The sequence below is a fragment of the Heptranchias perlo genome, chromosome 31 (assembly GCF_035084215.1).
Source record: "Heptranchias perlo isolate sHepPer1 chromosome 31, sHepPer1.hap1, whole genome shotgun sequence".
In the NCBI taxonomy this organism is placed as follows: Eukaryota; Metazoa; Chordata; class Chondrichthyes; order Hexanchiformes; family Hexanchidae; genus Heptranchias; species Heptranchias perlo.
In genome coordinates, this window is record NC_090355.1 from 30,244,417 (window position 1) to 30,252,172 (window position 7,756).

A 7,756-nucleotide genomic window follows, 5' to 3' on the forward strand; every position below is an offset into this window, starting at 1 on the left:
TGATCAAATAACAACAACTTTCATTTATATAGCGCCTTTAACATAGTAAAAGGTCCCAAGGCGATCATGCCCTCAGCTGGCATCAGCACACACATCGCTTGTTTTACGTTCTCGCACAAAGTCAAAGTACCTCCTGTGTGGAGCCGATATCAGGTAAGGGCTTGGTTGGACTCGCCTGTGATGCCCCCATCAGTCCAATATCCAGCTGCTACTCACTGGCTGGGCCACACATGAAGAATGGCCACTTGGGTGAGGTACCGGATGGAGGCCAAGACCCACGGAACCAGCCCCTAGCAAGAGTCAGTGCCTTCAAACCAAAGGGTGAGAAAGTGGGGTTTTAAAAGATGTCCAAAACAATACTCTGCAGTACAACAAAAAAAATAAAGGAGTGATCACTTCACACAATATCTAGCGAGTAGCACAAAAAAAGAAAGCATTTCCTCAAGGAATGAGCCAATTTTGACAATAATACATAAAACAGAACCTTAATGGCAACTTTCTTGACTTTCGTTGTGTTGTGTTGACTGCATTCAACCCCTTAGTGGTTTCCCGCCATTGCCCCTCTCCCCGTACGACGCATGCGTGTTCTTTACGTGTCCCGTGTATAATCTGTCTCTCTCTCTCAACATGTTGGACTTTGAAAGTATTCATGCTCCCACAGGGTCCTGGACTGAAATGGACCTATTCATTGTCGACAGTCGGTCCATGGTGTTTGTTTAAACACCATGGTAAATATGAGAGTAGCGATTGTGCGTTTTATACCATTTCTGTTACAGCACGGTGGCCTCCAAAGGCGGGAGTTAAGCACAGGGAATGAGAGAAAAAAAAATCAGGGATTTCCCAAAATGAAACGGTTGCACTGTCACGTTCTGCTTCAATGCTCCAACGTTGTGGTGAACTCTCTGGATAATCGGCATGCACCTCGATGAGTGGGGTGGGGAGGAGGGAAGGGAGGAGGTGTGCAAGAGATTTGCCAGGAGGTGTGCAAGAGATTTGCCAGGAGGTGTGCAAGAAATCTCTTAAGACATTTTCCATCACGAGTGCCCAATGAAGATCCATTATTTCAGATAACACTTGGATATTTCTGCACCCCTCCTCCTTCCCCCCCCCGCCCATCCCACCCACCCCCAGCCCAGCCCCCATAAAAATATTCCCCTGTTCAGGGCTGGGAGCAGGCATTTTATGTGTCATTGTCCTGTGATTTCTTCAGTGAGCTCATGGAGCTAAATCGAACAGGAGTCTCAAGTCCTTTCCCTCAAATACTGTTGTTTTGCAAAATATATTCTGTCCACATACTTAAAAAAACGCACACACACACACACACAGGACATCCTGTTCACACTCACAGTCTACTAAGCATTCACGGTGAGACAGCTGCTTTGAGCTTTAGTTGCCCTCCCCGTCCCCGGCCCATTCTTGTTTAAGGAATCACAGTCAGTGTTTTCAGAGGGAAAAAGAGAGAAGGGGGAGTGAGGGGGGAGAGAAGGGAGGAACGAGACTCAAACTCACTCCTTAAACATTTTTACCTCAGGAAAAGGAGGACAGACATCTTAGCACTTGGAATCATATTAAAGTATCAAATACACATTAATGGTATTTTATTCATGACCATAAACCATGAGCCCAGCATAATATCAGTGAGCGATGGCAATCACATGGGATGTTTTTAATAGATTGACAACGATTTTTTTGACAGATGTCATTTGTAATATTTTACTTGTTCTGAACCTGCAAACCTCAGTTTGAATCCACTCCGGAGAAAGATGAAGATTCCCTTCCTTTTCTGGTGCCCGATGGGATCAAAGTAACAGCCAAACGATTTCTTCAATTCTACCCTTGTAGTGAACCCGCAATTCTCTCTAGTTTCTCCCCCATCTCCACCTAATGCCCTCTCCAAACTCATCTCATCCATGAGACCTGCCTCCTACTCCCTTGATCCCACTCCCACTAAACCGCTGACCACCCAACTTCCTTTCCTGACCCACATGCTAGCCTTCATTGTAAATGGTTCTCTATCCTCAGGATGCACTGCAGCAACTCGCCAAGGCTTCTTCGACAGCACCTCCCAAACCCACGGCTTTCACCATCTTGAAGGACAAGGGAAACAGGTGTATGGGAACACCATCACCTCCAGGTCTCCCCCTTAAGTAACACACCAGACCCCCCTTGGACATATATCACCGTTCCTTCATCGTCACTGGGTCAAAATCCTGGAACTCCCTACCTAACAGCACTGTGGGAGTACCCTTCACCACATGGCGAGTCCATGTGGTGAAGGCCCACCACCACCTTCTCAAGGGCATCTAGGGATAGGTAATAAATGCCAGCTTTACTAGCTACGCCCACATCCCGAGAATGAATATTATAAAAACGGTACTGTCTCCCTCCCTCTCAAAACCACGGTAATCACCCTCACATCTCAAAAAGTCCAACTTGACCTCGCTGTCCTTACAAACTCCCGCCCCATCTCCAATCTTCATTTCCTCTCCAAGGTCCTTCAACATGTTGTCGTTTCCCAAAACTGTGACCATGTTTCCTGCAACTTCCTGTTTGTGTCTCTCCAATTAGGTTTCTACCCCTGCCACAGTACTGAAACGGTCCTAATCAGTCACAGATGTTATCCTCTGTGACTGTGACCGTGGTGCATCATCCCTCCTCAACCTCTCTGTGGCCTTTGACAAGGTCGACCACATCATCCTGCTCTGTTGCCCAGCTCAGTGGGACTGCCCTCCCTTGATTCCATTCTTACTTATTCAATCTTAACCAGAGTATCTCCAGCAATGGCTTTTCTTCCCACTCCCTAGCATTACCTCCAGGTTCCCCCGAGGATCTATCCTTGGTCCCCTTTTCATCCTTATCTAAATGTTGCCCCCTTGGCAACATCCTCTGAAGACTTGCTTTCACATGTATGCTGATGACATCCATTTATGTTGTCTGATGGCTTGTCTGACATCCATGTTTTGGATAAACCACAATTTCCTCCAGCTAAACATTGGCAAGACCGAAGCCATTGTATTTGGGCTCCTACACAAACTCTGTACCCTTGCTATCAATTCTAGCCCCGCCCTCGCCACTGCATCTGACTGAACCAGACTGCCTCAGTGTCCTATTCAACCCTGAGATAAGTTTCCATTCCCATATCGTCTCCATCACAAACACCACCTACTTGCAACTCTGGATCATCGTCCGCCTCCACCCCTGCCTCAGCCCACCTGCTGCTGAAATCCTCATCTAGGTCTTCGTCATCTCCAGACTAGATACTCCAGTGCTGTCCTGGCTGGCTTCCCATCCTCCACCCTCCATAAACTTCAGCTCATCCAAAACTCTGCTGCCTGTATCCTATCCTGCACTAAGTCCCACTCACCAATCACTCCTGTCCTCGCTGACCAACATTGGCTCCCGGTCCCTCCAACACCTCAGATTTAATATTCTCATCCTTGTATTTATATCCCTCCATGGCCTTGCCCTTTCCTATCTCTGTAACATCCTCCAACCCTACAACTCCCAGGACTCTCTGTTCCTCTGACTCTGGCCTCTTGTGCATCTTTTCCCCCACCATTGGCAGCTTTGCCTTCAGCCGTCTAGGCTCCACACTCTGGAATTACCTCACTAATCCCCTTTGCCTCTACATCTCCCTCTTCCCCCTTTAAGACCCTCCTTAAAGCCCATCTCTTCGACCAAGCTTTTGGTTACCAGCTGCTGTTAAATGAGGCCCGAGGCTGAAGTACCCGAGTAACCAGATAACTTGATCCACATGACAGATATTATCTAATGGCGATGATAATGGGTAACATGAGGCTGGTACCATTTTAGGAACTAATGATCATTCGGTATCGGCTGTGGCTGGGTGAATCTCAAGCCAAGCTCTGGAGATGAAGCCGCCTTGACCAAGCTCACTGCCTTAGGCCTAGTTAAATTAACCGTGACTGTATGTGTCACAGTTCATTCTCCTGTGGGAATATCTCCTCACGTGCTCAGTGGTATGCCATCCTGTACAGTCGTATAAACTTCATCTTCATTTCACACTGTATAAATGAATACTAAAAGATCTTTCTGTCGGGGTAACCCTACACTATAATAATCCTGGATCAAAGTCCACACAGAGACATTGATGCAGTTGAAGGGAGTTTTCCCCCAAATGGGTCTGAGTTTCACTCTCACTGATCTGAAGATGAATACCTGCACTACATTTAGTAATCAAAAAACCAGCAAATTTCTAAAATGATATTATACCAGTGCACGCAGAAGGGAACAAGTAGACACAGAGTTAATGGACAGTCACTCTAGAGGCACAAGAATAGAGGCTTGTTTAATTGGGCTATGTGGTCACAACCTAAGGCTGCAAAGGGCTTTGTAAAATCTTCATGCTGGGTTCGTGCTGTTTTGTCATTAATAAGACACCCTTAATCTAATAGTGTGTTTTTAATACTGTGGGACATTTTTGGGCATGGTTGTGATGCTTCTCACGGTCGAATGGATTGGCCATGTGCATGAGGTGCTGGAGGACTGCTGGGATGCATGGAACCTGACTCCAGTCAACGCTTTCAGGATAGAAGGGAGATAACTGCATAGAAAAGGAAAAGGGTTGCCGATGACACAAAGATTGTAAGCAGTGTAGATGAAAACATAAAATTACAAAGGGATATTGATAGATTAGGTGAATGGGCAAAACTGTGGCAAATGGAATTCAATGTAGGCAAATGTGAGGTCATCCACTTTGAACCAAAAAAGGATAGAATAGGGTACTTTCTAAATGGTAAAAAGTTAAAAACAGTGGATGTCCAAAGGGACTTAGGGGTTCAGGTACATAGATCATTGAAGTGTCATTTACAGGTGCAGAAAATAATCAATAAGGCTAATGGAATGCTGGCCTTTATATCTAGAGGGCTAGAGTACAAGGGGGCAGAGGTTATGCTGCAGCTATACAAAACCCTGTTTAGACTGCACCGGGAGTACTGTGAGCAGTTCTGGGCACCGCACCTTCAGAAGGACATATTGGCCTTGGAGGGAGTGCAGCGTAGGTTTACTAGAATGATAACCAGACTTCAAGGGTTAAGTTACGAGGAGAGATTACACAAATTGGGGTTGTATTCTCTGGAGTTTTGAAGGTTAAGGGGTGATCTGATCGAAGTTTATAAGATGTTAAGGGGAACAGATATGGTGGATAGAGAGAAACTATTTCCGCTGGTTGGGGATTCTAGGAGTAGGGGGCACAGTCTAAAAATTAGAGCCAGACCTTTCAGGAGTGAGATTAGAAAACATTTCTACACACAAAGGGTTGTAGAAGTTTGGAACTCTCTTCCGCAAATGGCAATTGATACTAGCTTAATTGCTAAATTTAAATCTGAGATAGATAGCTTTTTGGCAACCAAAGGCATTAAGGGATATGGGCCAAAGGCAGGTATGTGGAGTTAGATCACAGATCAGCCATGATCTTATCAAATGGCGGAGCAGGCTCGAGGGGCTGAATGGCCCACTCCTGTTCCTATATTCCTATGTTCCTATGTTCTCTAAGCTTCCTGGAATTGATCGGTACCCTAAACTTGAGCCAGGTGTATCCGTGTCTGTCCGTCTAAGTCTCAGTGTCATCTTTATTTTGCCTCTGATGCTTAGTTTGATCAATGAGAATAATTAGTAGCTCAGGGATTTGGGTAACCTCTGTGTCACACAGACCCCAAAGGTAAGTCCGGTGAGCCTGAACCTATGCCCACCTGACCTCCTCTCCCTCCGACACACAGAACAAATACTATGTTCCTTGGAGCGACTGTGAGGTGCTACCTTAGGCCCATGATAAAGCCTCCATTTGGGGCAACTAGGGACTGGGACAGGGAAAGACCTCGCCAGTTTATATTTAAAAAAAAAGAGCTGGAAAAGCACAGCAGGTCAGTCAGCATCTGAAAGAGAAAGATAGGACAATGCAATTTACAGTAATGTATCATGGGTCACCATTCCTTCCTGCGTGGTCGACCCACTGCTAAAATCCACGGACTGGTGATTGTTGACAACGGCTGCGGCTATAACCAGCGGATCACCGTATGGTGTGAGAATGCTGTCCGTTTGGACAAATGTGTTAGCCTTCTGCTGCACTCTAAAACCGCCATCAGAATTAGTGTGGTTTGACCTGTGAAGCCCCTTTATCAGACCGACCAAACGAAGGAGGGGGCGAACAGGCGGAGTTCGAATCTGCAAATTACTCACACCAAGAGGCAGATGTTCGGTATTTTTTTTTTTAAGATCTCCCCAATCACTTTGTGCCCATTTTGTGAACCCAGGCAGGTGAATCTTGCATTGTGTTGTTGACGGTTGACCGATGCCGTGAGTTTGATTTGTTTTGTTTTCTCTCTTTCTTCTTCCGTTTTTTTTTTTTTTGTGTGTGTGGTGATTTTTTTCTGTTTCGCAACAGGAGAGTTCCTGCTTCGCCTACCCGACCCGCCATTGTCCGACCGACCGAGCCGAGCCTCTTAGAGCAGGCCCGAGGCTGCTGCGTGCTGCAGTTATCCATCCCCACTCCCACCCCCCAACAATGTATCAGTGTAGAATAGATGTAGATTCTTATAATGTGATCTCTCAGCTAGTCGACTGTACTGTCAATTTGTATATGTATGTTAATGTATCAAAAAAACCCACACCCACAATATAAAAAAATATACCTTGCAGATTTAAAGAAAGAAGCATTTTTTTTTCTTATCCTACAGGCCCTGTTAACACTCCAACGGTGCAATTCTCTCATCTGAATTCCAGCTTGCGTTAAGTAAATCTGATTTGTTTTCACGGCGGCTTCTTAGGTGATTTTTTAAAAATTAGTTTTTATTTTTAAAAAAAATGTGCGGGCACGGCCTTAACGAAAGAAATGTCAAGGCTTCTTCGACAAGCGACGGCACGACAGCGTTAACCGTGTAAACACGCCTCGCCCTGCGTGCACCGCCGCAGTGTTTGATCTGGCGCAAGGCACTGAGTGTTTGTCTCCCTCAAATAAAACCTGCCCGCCCCCCCCACTGTCGAGCAATTCACCGAGAGATTGCTCCGACCTCTCGCCCCCGCTCTCCCTCTCTCTCTTTCTCTGTCTTTTGCACGCAATTTACAGTAACGTATCATGGGTACTGCAACCAAATTGTAACCAGTGATGACCATTCCTTCCGTCGTGATCAATCCATGGACTGGCAATTGTTGACATGGTTGTGGTTATAACCAGCGGATCATATTATGGTGCTGTTACGCGTGAGAATGCTGTCCCTTAGACAGATGTGTTAGCCTGTTGCTCACCTTTTCCTGTACTCTAAAACGTTTGCTCTGTAAAGCTGCCTTCGTAAGCTTCCGATCTTGACTAGTCGATGGTTTTGATATTCCTGTATTTGTTTGTAGAAAATCTGAGACTGTTAAAAAAAAAACATTCCACATTCTTGTCATGTTTTGTTTTTTGAAAATGTTTTCTTGGATCTCTTTATGGTGTCTGCCCCCAAGTCTGAGAGAGAGGAAAGTTAACAATCCAGGATCTGGTAGGAAATTCACCAACTTCCCCTGTTCAAAGAATCATACAGCACAGCAGGAGGCCATTCGGCCCATTGTGCCTGTGCTGGCTCTTTGAAAGAGCTATCCAATTAGTCCCACTCCCCTGCTTTTTCCCCATAGCCCTGCAATTTATTTCCCTTCAAGTATTTATCCAATTCCGTTTTGAAAGTTACTATTGAATCTGCTTCCACCGCCCTTTCAGGCAGCACATTCCAGATCATTACAACTCACTGTGAAAAAAAATTCT